Below are 21,318 nucleotides of genomic sequence, written 5' to 3' on the forward strand. Positions count from 1 at the left end.
GGAGCCTCTCAGAAAACAGCCATGTTAGACTCCTGTCTGCAATCATATCAGAGTATCATTAACAGTGTCAAGGGTTGGTGCTTGACCATGGAATGGGTCTCTACTTGGGCTGGTTATTGATTGGTTATTCCCACAGTCTATATCCATCCCCCATCCCTTCATTTCTTCTAGACAGGATACATTTTCGGTCAGAAATTTTTTGGTTGTTTGGTGTCTGTATTGCTCCACTGGGCTTCATGCAGGAAGCGGGCCCTTCAGATTCTATATCTCCACTACTGAGAATCTCAGCTGAAGTAATTCCCATTGATTCTTGGGAGCCTCCCCTATCCCAGGTCTTTCTCACATACTTGAGATGCCCCCCACCTCCCCTCCACTGCCAGTTTCATTCGGGAAGGCCATGTGACCTTCCCGACTCTGTCCCCCAAGATCTGATCCTCAATCCCTATATTCCCCTATCATCCTCTCTCCCACCAGGTCCCTCACTCCTATGCCTCCTATGCCCATTTTATTCTTATTTCTAAGTAATATTCAAGCATCCTAGCTTGGGCCTTCCTTCTTGTTTAGCTTTGTTAGTTCTGTGGAGTATAGTACTTCTATCTTGTAATATATGGCTAATACCCACTTATAAATAAGTACCTACTATGCATGTCTTTTTGGTTCTGGGTTACGTAACTCAGCATGGTCTCCTTAAGGTCCATCCATTTATCCATTTGCTTGCAAAATTCATGACATCTTTGTTTTAATGACTGAATAGTATTTCATTGTGTAGTTGTACCACCTTTTCCTTATCCATTCTTCGGTTGAGGGACATCTAGGTTGTTTCCAGTTCCGGACTATTATGAATAAAGTTACTATGAACCTAGTTGAGCAAATGCCTCTGTAGTATAGTGGGTTATCATTTGGGTATAATAGTAGGAGTGGTATAGTTAGTCTTGAGGTAGAACTAATGCCAGTTTTCTAGGAAACTGAAATTGATTTCCAAAGAGGTTGTACAAGTTTGCACTCCCACCAGCAATGGCATGTTCCCCATGAACTACACAAATTTTTAAGAATTGTCTTCTATGTTGTAAATATAAGGATCTTTAAAATTCTGTTTATCTTATGGTGTTTTCATGATTGTAGTATTTGAGTTATATTGTGAAAGCCAACTCATTTTAAAAATAACACATAAATGATCAAAACTAAATCAAGAATTTGGGCAGTAACTAAAAGGACAAATATAGACACTTGGAGCCAAAACAAAACAAACAAATAAGACAAAATGGATTTAAGAAACATGTTTCTTCATGGTTAAAAGAAACAAATGAAATTCAAATTGAAAAGTCAACCATATATCCAAGACTTTTATTGGAAAGAGGCACTGGGTTTTGTCAAAGACTTTTTCAACATAGAATGAAATGATCATGTGGGCTTATTTTTTGAGATATGTTATTTATATAGTGGACTATATTAACTGACTCTTGTATATTGAACCATACATGTGTCTCTTGACTGATACCTATGTTATCATACAGGAGAATCTTTTCAATTTATACTTACATTTGGTTTGCAAGTATTCTATTGAGAATTTTAGTGCCTATGTTCATAAGGGAAAATATTGGTCTATCATTCTCCTTTTTTGTTGACTATCTATAGAGTTTATATATCAGTGTGACATTCGTCTCATGATGTGAATTTGGCAATGTTCCTACTATTTATATTTTATGATATCACTTGAGGAGTATTAGTAAATCAAACTACGACATACCCAGTTATGCCACTCGAGAATATATATATATATATATATATATATATATATATATATAAAACACACTCAATCTATCAAAAAGACACTCGTTCAACTATGTTTCTTGATATTTTACTCATAGTAATGTGAACTGGAAACAAACTAGCTCTCCATCAAATGAAGAATAAATAAACAAAATCTGGTATATTTACACAAAGGTAAATATACAGTTAGAAAAAATGGCATCAGGAAATTTGCAAATTTGCAGACAAATGGATCAAACTAAAAAATCCACACACATAAATGAAAAACAAATAAAACAAAACAACAACAAAAATCTTAATTTGAGTGTGTGCCAAACCATACCCAGAAACATAAACATGATATATGCTCGTATAAGTGTAGCTATTATCTCTTAATTAAAAGATAATCACACTATAATCCAGAGATAAAAGAAGCTAAGTAATAGGGCAGTCTCTAAGGAGCTATATGGATTTCTGTAGGAAGGTGAAATAAAATAGACTTTATTTGTGGATAGAGGACAGAAGAGGTCTGGTGAAGAAGGACAGGGTGGGAAAAATAGAGTACACAGAGTGATTACTAAAATTGGAGGGTCTTTACGGAGCAACGTTGAAACATAATGCAGTGGAATCTTTTTGGACCTCAGTAGTAGAGTACACTAGTAATGGAGATGAGGAGACTTGAATGGCCATCTTCTGAAATCACACAAAGGTTTCAATATTGTGAAACAGACACAAAACCAGACAGGATACCTTCAACTTACAACCTGTCCTCCTTAAAGGTGGTGTGTGGGTGGCTCAGAGCTTATGGGAGTGGTCAACCAATGACTGGTCTAACTTTAAGCACAAGTCATAAGAGAAAGCCCATGCCAAACACTGACTGGCTGCACAGAAACAAAAATCTGGATCATACAGAGACTTAGGGCAGAAACATATAGGATTGACCAAACAAAGAAATAAGCAAAAAGAAAAACATAAGCAAACAAAACCAAATACAGAACAAAAATAAAAACATAAAATGATTCTTTTTAAATTTTTTATTGGATATTTCCTTTATTTGCATTTCAAATGTTATCCCTTTTCCCAGTTTTCCCTCCTAAAAACACCTATCCCATCCCCCTCCCTGTGCTTCTGTGAGGGTTTTTCCCAATCCTCGCACTCTCTCCCACCTCTTCATCCTAGCATTCACATACAATGGAGCATCAAGCCTTCACAGGACCAAGGACCTTTCTCCTATTGATGCCCAACAAGCCCATCCTCTCCTACACATATGGGTGGAGTTATGGGTCGCTCAATGTGTATTCTTTGGTTGGCGTTTTAGTCCCTGGGAGCTCTAGAGTAACTGGTTGGTTGATATTGCTGCTCTTCCTATTGGGTTGCAAACCCCTTCAGCTATTTCAGTCCTTTCTCAAACTCCTTTGTTGATGACCCCTTTCTCCTTTCAATGATTGGTTGTGAGCATTCATCTCTGTATTTGTCAGGCTCTGGGAGAGCCTCTCAGGAGCAGCTATATCAGGTTCCTGTCAGCATATACTTCTTTATATTCACAATAGTGACTGGGTTTGGTCTCTGTTTATGGGATGGATCCCCAGGTGGGGAAGTCTCTGGATGGCCTTTCCTTCAGTCTCTTCCCTATTTCCTCCTGTGAATGTTTTGTTCTCCCTTCTAAGATGAAATGAAGCATCCACACTTTGATCTTCCTTCTTGTTGAGCTTAATGCAGTCTGTAAATTGTATCCTGCGTATTCTGAGCTTTTGGGCTAATATGTACTTAACTGTAAGTGCATATTATGTGTGTTCTTTTATGATTGGGTTACCTCACTCAGAATGAAATTATCCATTTCTAAGCTTTAATCTAAGAAGTTTATGAAGTCATTGTTTTTAGTAGCTAAGTAGTACTCACTCCATTGTGTAAATATACTACATTCTCTGTATCAGTTCATCCATTGAAGGACATCTGGGTTCTTTCTAGCTTCTAACTGTTATAAAAAAGGCTGCTATAAACATAGTAGAGCATGTGTTCTTGTTATGTGTTCGGGCATCTTTCGAGAATATGCCCAGAGTGGTATAACTGGGTCCTCAGGTAGCACTATATGTAATTTTCTGAGGAACCACCAGACTGATTTCCAAAGTGGTTGTACCAACTTGCAATCCCATCAACAATGGAGCAGTGTTCCTCTTTCTCCACATCCTCACCTGCATCTGCTGTTACCTGAATTTTTGATCTTAGCTATTCTGAATGGTGTTAGGTGGAATCTCATGGTTGTTTTGTTTTCAATTTCCTTGATAATTAAAGATGTTCATTTCCTCAGGTGCTTCATGGACATGCAACATTCCTCAGTTGAGAATTCATTGTTTAGATCTGTACCCCATTTTTATAGGGTTATTTGATTCTCTGGAGTCTAATTTCTCAATTTCTTTGTATATATTAGATATTACCCTTCTATTGGTTGTAGAATTGGTAAAGATATTTCCCAATCTATTGCTTGCTGCTTAGCCCTATTGACAATGCCCTTTGCCTTACAGAAGTTTTGCAATTTTATGATGTCTCATTTGTCTATTCTTGATCTTAGATCAAAAGTCATTGGTATTCTGTTCAGAAATTTTGCCCCATGACGATGTCTTTGAAGCTGTTCCCCACTTTCTCTCCTATTATTTTTAGTGTATGGTTTTATGTGGAAGTCCTTGATCCACTTGGACTTGAACTTTGTACAAAGTGATAAGAATGATTCTTAATGATATTGTTACACTTATAGGTTGCTGCCTATTCTCATCAGAGTTGCTTACTCTGGCAGCAAATTAGCAGGAATGCAGATAACAACACTCAAACATTAGGTGAAGCTCAGGGAAGACAAGGAGTAAGGGAAGAAGGATTATAGAAGTTAGAGGAATCTAGGATGTGAGTAGCATCACTAAACAGAATTCAAAGGGGCTCACAATTATGGAGCATATATGCTATAATCATTTTAATTAGGGTTTTCTGGGGGCGGGTATTCCTAATGGTGGGAGTGGTGTCTGTCTTTAACTCTCTTACCTGCTCTTGGGGACTTTTTCCTCCTGATTGATTGTCTCATTCAGTCTTGATATGAGGGTTTGTGCCATTTTGCATCTTGTCATGCCATATTCTATTGATATCCTTGGCAGGCCTGTATTTTTTGGAAAGGAAACAGAGGAGCAGTGGATCTAGGGAGAGAATATGTGTCTGGGCACTGGAAGGAGTGAAATCAGTGATGACTGTGTTTGACATAAATCATATGAGAGGATAACAGGTAAAAAGAAAAGGCAGGTAATATAACTATATCAGTAGGAGTGAGTGTGTGTGTGTGTGTGTGTGTGTGTGTGCGTGTGTGTGTGTGTGTTTTACTCTACTCTTACAGTATTGAGGATAAAATTGACTACTATTCTTCAATGTATAAATAAATGTCTTTTTAACTTTAGACATAACAGAATACAAAATTATTCTAAATATTTTTCTTTCTAAGAACTTAGAATCTAGAAGGAATTGGTAAAGGGGAAGAATATGACCAAAGTGAATTTAAATTGAAAAATTGTTTTAAGAAATATAAAATATAAAAAAAGAAAAAATTCTAAGTGTAAAAGAATTAAAACACTATCATATAGTTTAAAACATTGTACCTGCCCTAATCAATTGATGAGGGGAAACTAAAAGATTTATTGTTATATGAGATGATACTTACATTTTATAACCTTAGTGTCTTTAGAACAATGTTCTAGCTTCTCATCTCCTTGTTTTTATTTGAAATACCAGGCTTTAATTATTTCCACTAAGAAAATCTTGTTCAAGGATACCTAGACTCTACTTTATAGCGTGTAAAAAAAAAATTAAATACACTGTTGTAAGTTTGCATTTTAATGGCCTTTAAGCCAAGAATTTTAAATATGGAAAATATTTTTCAATCACTAATACCTTAAGTGACACTAATGCCACACCAGAGATGTGTTTTCATTTAGTCATAGATCTAACCTCAAATCTGACTGCTATCACCACCTTGGTTTCTTAATTTCAAATGCAGAAGACATTGCTTTCTAATAAAGTGTGTATTATGATTTCACACACACTCCCATCACATTTTCACTCATCACGACTTTCATATTTCTATCATTAATTGACTTTTTACGAAAAGCAGAGGTCTGCTTCCTCTGGTTTCAGTCAATTAAGATGAGCTTAATCCTGAGGAGACTTGATGCTTCAGGGAAGGAGGAGGCCTGTTTGCGGGAAGTAACTTTTCGGAGACAAGAGGGAGGAGAAATGGGATGAGAAACTGAAAATTTTAAAATAAAATTTAAAAAGAACATTGCCAGTATTATCAAATATTGCAAAAGTTCTTTTGGTATGGTACATTTAAATATCAATGCTAAACATATACCTGTGTATCTTAAATGTGGTGCTATACAAACCATATAAGGAACTGAAACTTTAAATACCATCAACATAATTACTGCATTAAAATTGCCCACAGATCTATATAGATTTTAAAGAGAAAACTTACAAATGAATAACACACACACACACACACACACACACACACACACAGAGAGAGAGAGAGAGAGAGAGAGAGAGAGAGAAAGATTCATCATCAGTAATTATCAAGTGATTGTCAGTGTAAAACATGGTGACATATCAGCTTACCCATCAGGAATGGTTACTGTCTAAAAGGCTAATGATAGCAAGTTTGGAAAAAAAAGTGTTGAGAGTCATCTCAACATCTCTAAGATAAAACTGTCTCATATTTAGTGTGATTACAAATTATAACGTACAGTTTATTCACTTAAATTAGTTCCTCATGTAGTCTAGGCTGACCTCAAACTTGCTATAGAGATACTGGTTTTCTTGACTTCATGTCTCATGCCCTAGGATTACAGGCATTTGAGACCACAGCAAACATTGCATATATTTGTATTTGATTTTGTTCCTCAGAAAATTAAATTAGAATTTTCATGTGACCATGAACTTCCCATACAGAGCTAAAGGGCAATGAAATCAAGTTGCCCTACCACAACTGTTATAGCGTTTTTCCCAGTAAGCAAGAAATGGAAGCATTCTGTGTGCCTCATCTTAAGAGGATATAAATAAATATCAAACCCCTGACATTTGTGACAGCATAGATAAGAATATTAGTATTTTATTGAATGAGATAAGTGAGGCACAAAAATAGAAGTACTGCTTAATTATTCATAGAAGAACATTATTGACATCGATGATGTGATTGGTCAGGTGGCAATTACTACAGAGTTAATAGGGATGAAAGATGGAGAATGCCAATGTGTAAACATTACAATAACCTAAGAATAAGAAGTACTAATGTTAGTGAACTCCTCTATGACCGTAGATTGTAATGAAGTATTGTACATTTCACAAAGATTGAAGACAGCATTAAATATGGATATTGAAATGTCTACAAAGTATGCTATGGAGTTCTATATATAGGTGATCAGAAATTGAATAACTGGGTCATATGACAATCTCAACCCTATATTTTTGTGTAAACTCCAAACAGATTTCCACAATGGCTACATGATTTTTTATTTCTGCCCCAATTCAATGAGGTGGGAAATAATTCCCACAACTCTAGCTGCAATTCTTTTATTATGTTAAAGAAATAGAACCAAAATAGATGCATCTGAATAGACAAATGGGTAATGAGAATGTGGCACACATACAACATGGTATTGTGTTCACCTTTAAAAAGAAATCCTAAAATTTGCATAAAGATGTGTAAAGCTGGAATTTTAATACTGAGGTGACCCAGACTGAGAAATAAAATAAATAAAATAATAAGGCCACAATGCTCATCCTCACTAATATATATATATATATATATATATGTGTGTGTGTGTGTGTGTGTGTGTGTATGTATATATATGTGTGTATATATACGTATATATACAGCCCATAATGCATACATGTACATACGCAAAATGATGTACCTGTAAGACTAGTATAGAATTTACTATAGTATAGTATAGTATAGTATAGTATAGTATAGTATAGTATAGTATACTATAGTATAGAATTTAGAAAGTGACCTGGAGAGGATAATATTAGGTGATGAAAAACGACAGAATTCAGGCAAAGGACACATGAACCATAAAAAAGGGCCATAATACAAACTAACTACATTTTTCTTGTTTCAATTCTTTTGTTGTTTCTCATGGTGAATAAACACATAAACAAGAAGGCCGAGTGGAAGGAGGACAAGGCTATATCCTCTCAAATTTCACCCTAGTGATATGTGTACCCCAGAAGTGCCATACCTCCTTAAAGCAACACAAACAGGAAACAAACCTGTATGGGGCATATCTCATTCAAACCACCACACTGCCTAACTGCTTTTCTCAGCTTCTCAGAGGTCACCAGCATTGACTGTATTGTTGCAACAAAGTACTTCTGCAAAAATGGCTATGAAATAAGATAATACTAGGGGTGATGAATTAATAAAATTAAGACGACCAAGGCCATGATGGCAAAACAGGGTTATTTTTTGTGTTGTTGTTGTTGTTGTTGTTGATATAATATTATAAAGTGGAAATGATGGTTAAGCTCCTTCTGCATTCTACCTTTATTAAAAGAGTGCACTGGCAACAATGTCCCCCTGTTGGCTTTAGAAACATGGGTGCAAATACCAACATAGTGACAGCAAGGGATTAATTTCCTAACATTATTATAAAATGATTTTAAACAACACAACTGTTACATGAACTTGGAAAGGATCTAAAGCTTATTAGACCCACATTCCACAAACACTACACTACAGTGCATTTCATTCAGAACTTGCTATGAAGATATAATATGCTATGAGAATTGACAGATTTCTGTTTATGAAAGAGAGCCCCTATTTTACAATTTGGTAATTAGAAATGATTACCAAGCATCGTCCATTCAAGGAGCAAATGCAAAACATCAATGTTCTCATCTGTGTTTATTTCAAAATTCTTATTTATTTATCTCTATAATTTATATAGCTTTTAATGATGTATTAAACCAATTTTACAGATTCATATTTGGATTGTCGATTTGGTTTAGGGAATAGAAACCTTTTATCCTGATGACTAGATTTTTACTTAAAAATACTTTTGTATAAAATGTGAATTCCTGTTCTAAGAAACTATTGCTTTGGCGCCATTTCCAGTTAGAAACATAGTAGTAGTTTTAAAACTAATTTTCACCCACTGATCGAAATCAATGACAGTAAAATTTACCATTCGGAATTTCAATCAAATCAGTAACTGCACTTCACTGAAATCAGTTTTTTCTAAGCCTACTTAGTGAAGTGACAAGTAGCTAGGATATTTTCTAAAATCCTTGCTGGAGCTCACTTTTAGCAATAGAATTCAGATACACTGTAAACAACAAAGGAGAAATAATTTTTTTAAAAAACTATTTTCTATAACTTTAAAGTAACCAATGTCCCTAATCTATCCTTTAATGTCGCATTCTCCAACATAATATATCCTTCATTAATCTCAGTGTTTAATATTCCAAATCCATGTTACATTATTAGGTTGGTTTGTTTCTTGTAGTGTCTGCTCAAGCCTGAAGATTAAATTTTGCATAAATGTAATATATCTGAAAATAATAAATGTTCCCAATAACCACTTTGTTATTCTTTCAGAATTCTACTTTTTGGAAAAACTTTTCTACTATATTTTATTTATTCTTTGAAACATTTTCCATTCATACAATAGATTTATATCATCTCTCTGTCACTTCCTCCCTCCAGCTCCCCTTAGTGCCTCAAATAAATCTTCTGAACTTAATTTCCTCTATTGAAGTTGTGAATTCATACAAATTGTTCAATATTTTAAACTTAAAGGGGTGAATCAGAGTCTCTTAATCTTGAAAGTGATAATGTATGGGGATATAAGACCTCCAGTTTTAAAGTGAGTCATTTCTGTCTTGTGCTATATTCTGTGACATAATATACACTATAAAGTCAAAAACTCATATTTAACCAGAAGAAAATGTAGCATTCTCCAGATATTTAACACATCGTCTTATGGCTAGAGAGATGAAATGAGGATTAGGAGAATTGTATTACAATGGACCCTGACTCAGTTCCCAGAACCAACATGGTGATTTGAAATTATCTGCAATTCCAGTGAACTATTATAATAATAATTCAGACTTTAAAAAATTTCAGGCAAATGAATTAAAATAAAAAAATATTTTATTGATTGTGTTAACACAGACCAAGAAAGACAAATAATAAATGACTCTTTTATTTGTGATTTCTACCTCCAAATCTTTCTATCTCTATATATAACCTGGACTCACCCTCAAAAAAATGAAAAAGGAAAATTAAAAGAGGCAGGGAAGGAACTCTAAAGAGGAGAACAGGATACATGCAAGATGAAAGTATACACAAGAAGAATGGAGAAAAGTTTATAACTTAAAAAGAATGGAGAAGAGGGGAGAATAATACAAAGGATGCTTGAAATAGTCATTTCAATATCATTATTTTATATTTGATACCTATAATATAGCATCTATCATACAAGGTTATACTGACTGAACAGGTTTTATTTGGAATTTATGTCTATATTCCGTCTTATAAAGATGGGATAATTCCATCTTCTAAATAGGGATAATTGGTGAAAAACAGACCATTCATTGGAGAGAATAAAGGGACACAGAACATGATATAAATATCTCATAATTTCAATATTAAAATGTATTAAAATACAAATACAATCCATCTAGTGAAACTATGTTACTTGAATAACAATGTCTTTACAAGTTATCATAGATGGTTGAAGTATCTGTAAAAACCTCCTGTGAAATCTTCAGAGGAGATTCACGAAGCTTTGTAGTGCATTTTTCAAAATATATAATACTTTTGTACATTTAATTTTTGTTCTTTGATCATTGAATACATATATTAAATGACTTTTAATTGTTTTTGTCACTCATTACTTTTCTCATCCCTTTTCTACTCCACTCATCCACTCAAGTCCCTTCTCTTGCCAGTAAGGCCCTCTCCCACTTTCTTTTTCTTTTCCTCTTTTGTTAAGGGGGGCTTTGTTTTTTGGATTGGATTTTTATTTACATTTCAAATGTTATCCCCTTTCCCAATTTCCCATCCATAGCAGCCCTTTCCCTATACCCCTTCCCCTGCTTCTATGAGGGTGTTCCCCCACCGTCCAACTTTCCTCTTCCTGTCTCCCTGCCCTTAAATTCCCCTACACTGGAGCATCAAGCCTTGGCAGGACTGAGGGCTTTGAGGCCTCATTGAGGCCTAACAAGGCCATCCTCTGTGTAGCCCATTTTTTATTTCTCTTGGTTTCTTTCCGGAAGTGAAATGTGATTGGTTCTTGCTGAAAATAACATGTACTTTGATACAGGACTAGGAGGATACAATGTGAATTTTACTTGAAAATCTCTTTCACGGAGATTTAGCAGTGGTAGTACTAAAAAGCAATATATTAGCTGCCAAGAGAAAATAGCATTCAATCCTCCAATATATCAATAATGCCTATCAATGAACCACTATAATGACCACAATGGCACAATATCAATAAAGGTGAAATAGTGACATTTATACCTTTGTGCTTACCAACAAATGTGATTAATTGCATAAAGAACCCTTCTCAACACCAGAGAAATCATGTCCAGTTCTGTGAATCTAACATGTTACTTGTATTTACCTGGATTATGACTCTTAGAAGACATGATGCTATTGCTTTCCTAAACTCTTATAATTCCTAACTACATTCTCAATGCTTGTTCTTATATGTACATGAATTCTCAGCCTTCACCAAGGAAGCTTCTTTTTTTAACTGATGGAGGCCATTATAGAAAGTCATAGTCTGCCTTATATTCAAAATATACAAAGAACTCAAGAAGTTAGACCGCAGGGAGACAAATAACCCTATTAAAAATGGGGTTCAGAGCTAAACAAAGAATTCACAGCTGAGGAATGCTGAATGGCTGAGAAACACCTAAAGAAATGTTCAATATCTTTAGTCATAAGGGAAATGCAAATCAAAACAACCCTGAGATTTCACCTCACCCCAGTGAGAATCGCTAAGATCAAAAACTCAGGGGACAGCAAATGCTGGCAAGGATGTGGAGAAAGAGGAACACTCCTCCATTGTTGGTGGGATTGCACACTGGTACAACCATTCTGGAAATCAGTCTGGAGGTTCCTTAGAAAATTGGACATTGAACTACCTGAGGATCCAGCTATACCTCTCTTGGGCATATACGCAAAAGATGCCCCAACATATAACAAAGACACATACTCCATTATGTTCATAGCAGCCTTATTTATAATAGTTAGAAGCTAGAAAGAACCCAGATGCCCTTCAACAGAGGAATGGATTCAGAAAATGTTTTACTTCTACACAATGGAATATTACTCAGCTATCAAAAATGATGACTTCATGAAATTCATAGGCAAATGGAAATACATAGTAGGGGTTGACAAGAGGAGAAGTAGGAGGAAATAATTTAATTCAATTTTAATTAATGGAAGTATATTTTAGATACTAAAGCTATTGAACTTAATAAAATGAAGCACCTACCCTTGATGAGTGTTACATTAACAAAATGATCTATAAACCCTCTAACTACTAGATGAAGATGAACTTGAATAAATGAGCAGCTCTCTGGTGATGTCTGTCAGATACTGCCTGGAGTGATCCAATTCTCCCAACTTACCTAATATTCATACAGGCTAGAGACAGGAAATGGGATTTCTGAAGCAGAATTAATATATTCAGAGGTAAGCCCTTATCTCCCTGATTTAATTCTCGCATTGTCAACAACCACTTTAAATATTACTACTTGAATGAGATGCTGGACTTTCTTAGCCCCTCCTTCACCACCTGGAAAAACAGTAAGAAACAGATTATGCAATAATGTCATGGGCAATTTGCATGCATTCCTAATGCGTGGAGACTGTCTTCTCACATTGCTTGACACTCCTACAGACAGCAGTTTGCTAATGATGACTAATTAAATTTGAGTAATCCTGCCATTGTATTGGAGGTGACATTTTCCCAGCATTTCTCATGTGGCTTCTTGGTAGTTCAGTGTTATAAGGAATAATTTCTCTCAGCCAACAGGATGTTGTTCTTTTTTCTGGAATAGCAGTTCCCTCTGATGGTTTACAAACAAAACAAAACAAAACAACAACAACAACAACAACAACAACAAAACAACCCAAATATATCCTGCCCCAAAATATGTTCTAAATTCAACATTTAAAATCTAGGATAGGAAATGATCATCGGATTAGCCAAACAGGCTAATATTCAAAATCCATTTCCAAAAACAAATACTAGAACTGGATTGTGTTCAGGGTGTATGAGTACCTTAAGTATTATCACTTACAGTTATACCTCTCATTTAACCAGAGGAAAGTGGATTAATTTTAAAATACTATATTCTTATTATTAGTTTAATATGAATCAAATTTTTTATAAAGTAATACATATACAAGCCTAGAGATGCGATCTCTATTAGAATATATTTTATCTGTAGTTTAGTCAGGAAGTGAAGCATCAGTACTGAATAACATTCATATGTAACAAACTTTTACTTCAAAACTTTACATAACTAGTTTTTAAAATTAGTTTAAAATTATGACATATAGCCCAGCATGATAGAACACTATGGAAACAGAAGCAGAATGACCTCTGTGTGGGATACAGAGAGTTCCCCATCAGCCAGGGCTATAGAGGAAGAGAAAGTATTCAACCCAAAAGTTATGAAATAAAGATTATATAATGTGATGATATTTGTTTGTATTTATATTTAATTATATTTCTCTAAGTTCTAGTTCTTAGTTATAGAAGAAGAAATAATACTGTTTATTTTGGGAATGAGTCTTCAATCTTCCCATCAAATCATGTCTATTTCTAACATGTTTGCACGTTATTTAGATATATTTTAGGATATATATATTTCCAAGTCCACTGTGCAGTCTTGTTCTCATTAAATGTTTTAGATACATCAGAACCCCCAACTGAGTTTATCGTGTGTGAGGCCCATTCACTTACTCATTTCTTTACTTGCATAGAGAGTTTCTCTTTGTCTAAAATGTGGCATTTATTAAAACACCAGGCAGTGTTTTTCACATCTCACATTGATTTATGTAATTTGTCTGTTAATAGTTTTCTAATTAGGATATAACTTTAATCTCATTTCAGATATATATATATATATGTATATGTATATATATATGCTATTCCAATTCTCCAGTTGTCTAGGATGAAGCAACCCCGTACTACTCCAGTCACAAATGCACAAAAATTTACTATAGGTTCTCATCTGTTTAATAAATTGTCTGTGTTTTAGTTGAAGGACAAAATAATTAGGAGCATAACATTGGTGTACACATGGAGGTTCCAAATTACCATGTATCTAGCATAACAGTTTTGGTTTTCCAAAACCTTTGAAAGCTTGAACATACTCCCTCCTGTAACGTGTAGTTTTAAAGAACGCCACACTAAATTCTGCTGTTAGCTGTCATTGGCTGTTTTGCCCACTCCCAGGGCTAGCTCTGTGCCACTGTCTTGTCCTGGGTCCAGTGGCTAGTTTGCTAAGCTCACCAAGACAGTTTAGCCTGAATTGCCTGGAGCTGTGGCTCACAGAATGCCAGCTACTGCTCACTCTTCTCCCCTTGGCCCAATAAAATGAAAACTGTTGTGACATATATTATACCAGCCAGATTTATAATGGTAAATCTCCAAACATAAAATGCCTGTGCAAAGAATACACAACTCAGTAAGTTTAAATACAGCCAGCATGCCTAGATTGGGCAAATAAACCCTATACTACTTTATTGCCCAGCTATGAAATTCCTCTCTCCCTTTGGTTCCTCCAGGCCATGTGGGGCTGCTCCATCTTCACCCTTTCCTTCCTCCATCTTCTTCTCCCTCTTTCTTCCATCTCATCGTCTATCGTCTCCTCTTTCTCTCCCTTCTCTATAACATTCAGCTCCATCTTTCCCTTCCACTGCTCAATCATAAGCTCTATCCTTATCTGACCAATTAAGATATTACCTGACATCACCTGAGTGTATGATCTACTCCATGTAGGGGCACCCTCTGGAGGAGGCAATAAGTACAAACAGCAATCCACAACACCCTCCCCCAAAGTACATCGCTGTCATATTTCCTACTCTATTTGTGTCTGACAAGGCAATTGAAGCATGACAAAAACTATTAATATAAGAAATCAATGACAGATAAAATATGAAAAGAAATAATCTCAAATGCTATGAGAATAGCAAAGGAATTATAGTCATATGAGGAAAATATCTAGATCAAATCTGTGTTGACCTCTTGTTGGCTCAAGTGCCTTTCCTCAGAAAAGCTTTTCAAGGATAATTTTGGACATAAGATTTTCTTGTAAAGACAGAGGAAAGATGGAGAAGCAGCTTTGTGTGTGTGTGTGTGTGTGTGTGTGTGTGTGTGTGTTTTCAGCAATTCAGCAATCCTAGTTTTTCTTTCATGCAAAGAAAATTTAAGTGATGCGATGCACTATCTGAAAGACATGAAGATGTAACAGGAATATGTAATTGATTGGCACTGTTAGGGATAATTCTCATTTAATGTGATTTAGTTTCAGTGTCTTAACTCAAAGTTTATGCATCCCCAAGAGCAGGCAATATTCCAGCTAGATAATGATTTTACATACCTAACAGCTTTCTCTCTCTCTCTCTCTCTCTCTCTCTCTCTCTCTCTCTCTCTCTCTCTCTCTCTCCCCTCTCTTTCTCCCCCTCCCTCTCCCATTCCATCTCCCGCTCCCCCTGACCCCTCCCACTCCCTTTTGTGTGTGTGTGTGTGTGTGTGCTGTGTGTGTAAGAGAGAGAGAGAGAGAGAGATCTCCATTAATGATTTGACAAATACAACGTTTCATGTGTCATTATAGTTCTATAAAAAAAATTTAACCAAGTTTTTAGTTGTATAGCTTTTCTTTGTTAAGTTACCTCGTTTGTAATATGGTACCTTAAAGAAATATGTTCTTTAATGCCAACAGAACTATTATGCATCTACAAGTAGTATCAACCTATTTTCCATCAAGCAGAAATGTTCTATCCTGAGAACTACTTCTCTAAATCTCTAGATAACAGTCTGCTCTTCCTAAAGTGCCTGCCAGTCCAGCATGGTTCTCTTAAATAGATAATGAAAGCAAATTTTTCTGTTTTGTTTTATCTTACTCATGAACTACTGTTTCATTCTCTAGTCATAGTGAATTTTTTGTCTTACTACATAGATAACTTTTTAAACTTTGTGTTTTGATAATTTAAACAAATATATTTTTACCCATCAATGTTGCTTTTTTAAAAACATTTTTTGATTTGTATGTTTATTTACTTGTTTTAAAACTATAGTTCAAAAATTGATCACACATTTTATTATCTAGAATTGTCAGTAAAAATGTTGCCACTATTTCCATATCTAGCTACTTCAACACAATACTTTTTGGTAGGATGACTTAGCAAATTATGAAAACATCTATATAAAAGTGATTAGAGAAACATATAAAACAAATGAACCATCTAGTAGAGATGACTAAAGACTGTTAATGAACAATCACTCCAATGAAATAAAAATTGATGATTTTAGTTGGAAAATAAGTCTATAATTCTACAGAGGATTTCTCTTTAGCTCAAGTTTAAAATTAAACAAACACACAAAACCTACTCCATGCCCTTTTATAAACAAATGCCTGCTTTTTATTAAAAAGCCTTATCATTATCTCCAACTCCAAATGGAATTTTCACTGGTGCCAATGAGGCATAAGCATTGATTTATTTCAGAAAGGAGATTATAAAATGAGGGAGACACTTGAGCAAAATAACTTCAAAATACTGTAATCCATTTCACAATAACTACTCAGAGTTTAATCACACTTAAGAATAAAATTCAAAAGAAAAATGTATTTTAATTAAAGCTTATTAATATTCTATTTGAATTGTTTTAAAAAACATTTTGTGTTTGTTCCTCAGTTCATTTTTAGTGTTTCTGATTGCTAAATTAGTCCTATAAATAACATTATAAAAAATTAATCTCTTAGAATATTAAGAGTATATTATGGAAAAAAGAATACTAATGACCAATTCATTATGTTTAGTAAGTATTTTAATGTCTTTTCACTCATTACACCTAAAAAAAATCACATAGTATCACAAAAAGCATAAATAAGGGAACTGGAGTTTCCCCCATAAACATTCTCTCCAATCCATTGTCATCATTTGTTCCCATTCAGAATACATACATTGAGGAAAACATAGTTACAAATAAATAACATGTCTTCTGGACTTCTATCACTGTGCAACTTTGGATAAAGGAATAAAGAGTGTTATCGCAAAACATATTAATGGTTGTCCACTAGATCTTATTTCAGATAAATTTCTATTACTTGTGAGACATTTTCTGATTTCTGTTAGAATAGCTTTTAGAAACATGATTATCTTTTTCTTAAGTGACAGATTCATCTGTCAAATTATATCCTTGTATATATATATATATACATATGTATATATATATATATATATATATATATATATATATACACTTTAAAATGGACCAGAAGTAAAATAACATGGAATGCCTTTTTTGCCAAGTGATTACATTTACATTTACTCACTCACTTACTTCCCTTTGATAGTATGGCTTATAAGGGACCTTATAAGCATAAAGAATCAATCTTAGATATTTTGACATTCCTTGCAAAACTTTTTATTTTCTTATTCCACATATTTTGACATTGTATTGAATAGACTGAAAATTTTCCAATACATAGACTTATCAGGTCAATCATACAAATTTTTCAAACATAAATCACGTTAGGATTTGAATATTCATGTTACACATTAAAATCCTCAATTTTACTCACATTGATACATAGAGACAACCCACTGAAGAAGGCACACATAAAAATTAGGGCTCACATAGGGCTTAAAAGTGATAAGCACATCTTAGTCATCAGAGAAGTGGAAAATAAAGCAATAGGATGACATATATAGCTGGAAAAAGTGTTAAAATTAAAAAAGTCTGCAGTATACAATGCAGTTAAGGCAGGCGAACCAGAGAACTCTCCCTCCATGCTGATGGTAATGCACATAGAAGAGTCCTAATGTTTTTGAATAGTTCCGTGTTCCATTAATTTTTAATGTGAAAGGTTTTTGTTTGTCAATGAAAGATTCCTAAATTCTATTACTGTTTTAAGCAATTGACTTTTGCCGTTATGTGCAATCCTAACAAGTTGGAAATGTAACTGGTAAAACATAATTCATAACTGGTAAAGTAACAATGTAGTTAAAAGGACCTGGAAACTTTAACAGTTTATCTTCTTTGTCAATTTAGTAGATATTAATAAAATGAAATCTTGATGTACCTGTAAAGGAGGGTCAAGGCAACACTGAATATTGTGGGCACAATCCAATAGATTGAGAGTCTGAAAATCTTTTACAAAATTCAGAACCCCACAAGTTTTATAGGGATCTTTTAATTTCACATGAGGCTTGGATGTTTGTTTTGTCTGTACTTGAAACTACATATTCCATGGTTACAGAAGCAGCAGTTGGAAATTGAATTCCCAATTTTAGGCTATTAGGAAACACAAAGGGACGGAGAATGAAGGATGGAGGCTTGCCTGGGACTAAGCTGCAGAATACCCCCTTGTACTAGAGATGAAATGATTCCATTCAATTCCGATGCTGAATGAAGTGAGAATGGAAGCGATAGGATAGCAAATGGAAACAGCTGTGTTTTACTGCAACACAGACAGTCGTGGGCACTCTCAGCTGCTGATTTGTAATGAAAATGGAAATTGTAAGTGACAGGCTGATGGTCCCTTATAAAACAAATATTTGGAAGCTGCAGAGGTGCCTGTGCTTGCTGAAAGGCAGCCATCTGATCCTGATAAGGGTGCTTTTCTTTTATGCACAGTTACAAAATTTTCTTACTACTATGGAGAGGCAGTATTTAGATATGAAAAAGGAGCAGGGGTCACATTAAAATAGTGCCTCGCACACTCCAAAATGAACATAGAGATTTTCTAAAGTGTAATCCAAAAACAGTAATTAATAAAACAATCTCCAGTTTGACATGTATAGCAAAGCCTTTGGAAGACAGAGCCCTATTGCTTGCATGTCCCTGTAACAAGTGGTCCTCAAAGCAACCTGCCAAAATACTTCATTCCTCAAAGGGTGATCCGGAAACCTGTCCTCTCCTTCCTTCTCTTTGGATCTTATCTTAAGATTTTTGCTGTTTAGCCACTGCATCTAAAGGCCTTGTGACTCATACAACACATGTATGAAGATGGCTGGGATGAAAGATTTATACCTTAGTTGAGTGAGCAGTCAAAAAGGGATAACCTTCATACCAGCAAAAGTAACAATATTGTCTGCATTTCTGGAGTGTTATCAAAACCTCAGAATAACTTTGGCACATAAATGTGCCTGGGCTTAGAAGACATAGTTTTATTTCAATCTGGTAACAGTAGTTTCCATTTGCTGTAACCCTCTTATTCTTCAGTACAGAGGCAATTTGGCTCACAGGTTGGTCAAATACATATTACCTTGCACAGTAAATGCCAACCATTTTCTCTAACATTCAGACTTTCAGCTGAATCTGGATACATCGTCCACATTTTTATTACACTCTTTGATATTTTTTACAGAAGCTTAGTTATTTCCTACAGTGCTAAGACAAGTAAAATGATTTTTGTAACACCAACAACAGCATGCACACATACTTAACATGCTGTAAGTTTGAAATGCAAATATTTATTTATATTGTCAACCTGGCATTGGCATTATATTTCTAATAAATATAAGTTTATCTCCTTTTACTTCATTTAAATGTATTTGCCTCTCATACATTACATCCCAACCATAGTTTTCCTTCCCTCTACTCCTCCCATACCACCACTACCACACCCAGATCACTCATCCCTGCTCTGTTTCCCTTCAGAAAAGAGTAATCCTATCAGGAATATCAACCAAACTAGACAGAAAATGTTTCAATAACACTAGTCACAAATCCTCATTTTAAGGCAGGAAAAGGCAACTCAGTAGGAGAAAGAAAAACTTAAGTGCATCTAAAAGTGTCAAAAACACACCCCACAGGGTTGGGGATTTAGCTCAGCAGTAGAGAGCACTTGCCTAACAAGCACAAGGCCCTGGGTTCGGTCCCCAGCTGTGGAAAAAAAGAAATAAAAAAAGAAAAAAAAACACACCCCACTCCCATTATCTGGATTCCCACAAGGACACCAATCTATACAATTATAATATATTTGCAAGGGACATAGTACAGGACTACCCAGTGTCTGCGATTTTCACTTCAGCTTCTGTGATCCCCTATATGCCTTGCTTAGTTGATTTTGTGAGCCATGTTCTCATAGTTTTTTAGACTACTCTATCTCCTAAAATTCTTGCTTTCCCTCTTCTGCAGGAATACCCAAGAAGCTTTTCTTAATATATGTCTCTGGGTCTCTGCATCTGATCCCATCAGTTTCTGAATGAAGACTATCTGTTGATGATTGGTCTAGAAACCTATCTTTGGAGTAGAAAAATATTGTTAGGAATCATTTTGTTGATATTGTTTTAAAAAATGAAGGTATATTTTTTCTATTCCACCTCAAGGTCCTGGCATTTCCTTACACTGGGGAAATCTAGCCTTTACAGGACCAAGGGCCTCCCCTCCTTTTGATGTCAGACAATGCCATCCTCTGCTACATATGGGGATAGAACCAGGGGTCCCTCCAAGTATTGTCTTTGGTTGGTGGTTTAGCCCGGGTGAGCTCTGGGATGTCTGGCTGATTGATATTGTTATTCTTCATATGGATTGCAAACTCCTTCAGTCCTTTCTCTAAGTCCTCTATTAGGGTCCCTGTGTTCAGTCCAATGGTTGTCTGTGATCCTCCGACTGTGTTTGTCATACTCTGGTAGAGCCTCTCAGAAGATATCAATAACAAGCTCCTGTCAGCAAGCACATCTTGACATCTGCAATAGTGTCTGCAGTTGTATTTGTAAATGGGATGGATCCCCATGTAGGGCAGACTGTGCATGACCTTTCCTGCAGTCTCTGCTCTACATTTAACCCATACTGGGTTAAGAATTTGGAAATGAAGCATAGTCACAAATAACATAAAATGCCTTAGTGTGACTCTAACCAAGCAAGTGAAAGATCAACATGACAAGAACTTCAGGTTTCTGAAGAAAGAAATTGAGGAAGAATTTAGAAGATGGAAAAAACTCCCATGCTCATGGATTAGCAGGATCAATATAGTGAAAATGGCCATTTTGCCAAAGGCTATCTACAGATTGAATGCAATTCCAACTCAATCCTTCATAGTTAGAAAGAGCAATTTGCATTTCCATTTGGAATAACAAAAAGCCCAGGATGGCAAAAACTATCCTCAACAATAAAAGAACTTCTGAAGAAATCACCATCCCTGACCACAAGCTGTATTACAGATCAATAGTGACAAAAACTGTATGGTATTGGTACAGAGACAGGCAGGTAGCTCAGTGGAGCAGAATTGAAGACCCAGAAATCAACCCATACACCAATAGTCACTTGATCTTGGTTA

This window comes from Rattus norvegicus, chromosome 3, assembly GCF_021556685.1.
Source record: "Rattus norvegicus strain SHRSP/BbbUtx chromosome 3, alternate assembly SHRSP_T2T, whole genome shotgun sequence".
Taxonomy (NCBI): Eukaryota; Metazoa; Chordata; class Mammalia; order Rodentia; family Muridae; genus Rattus; species Rattus norvegicus.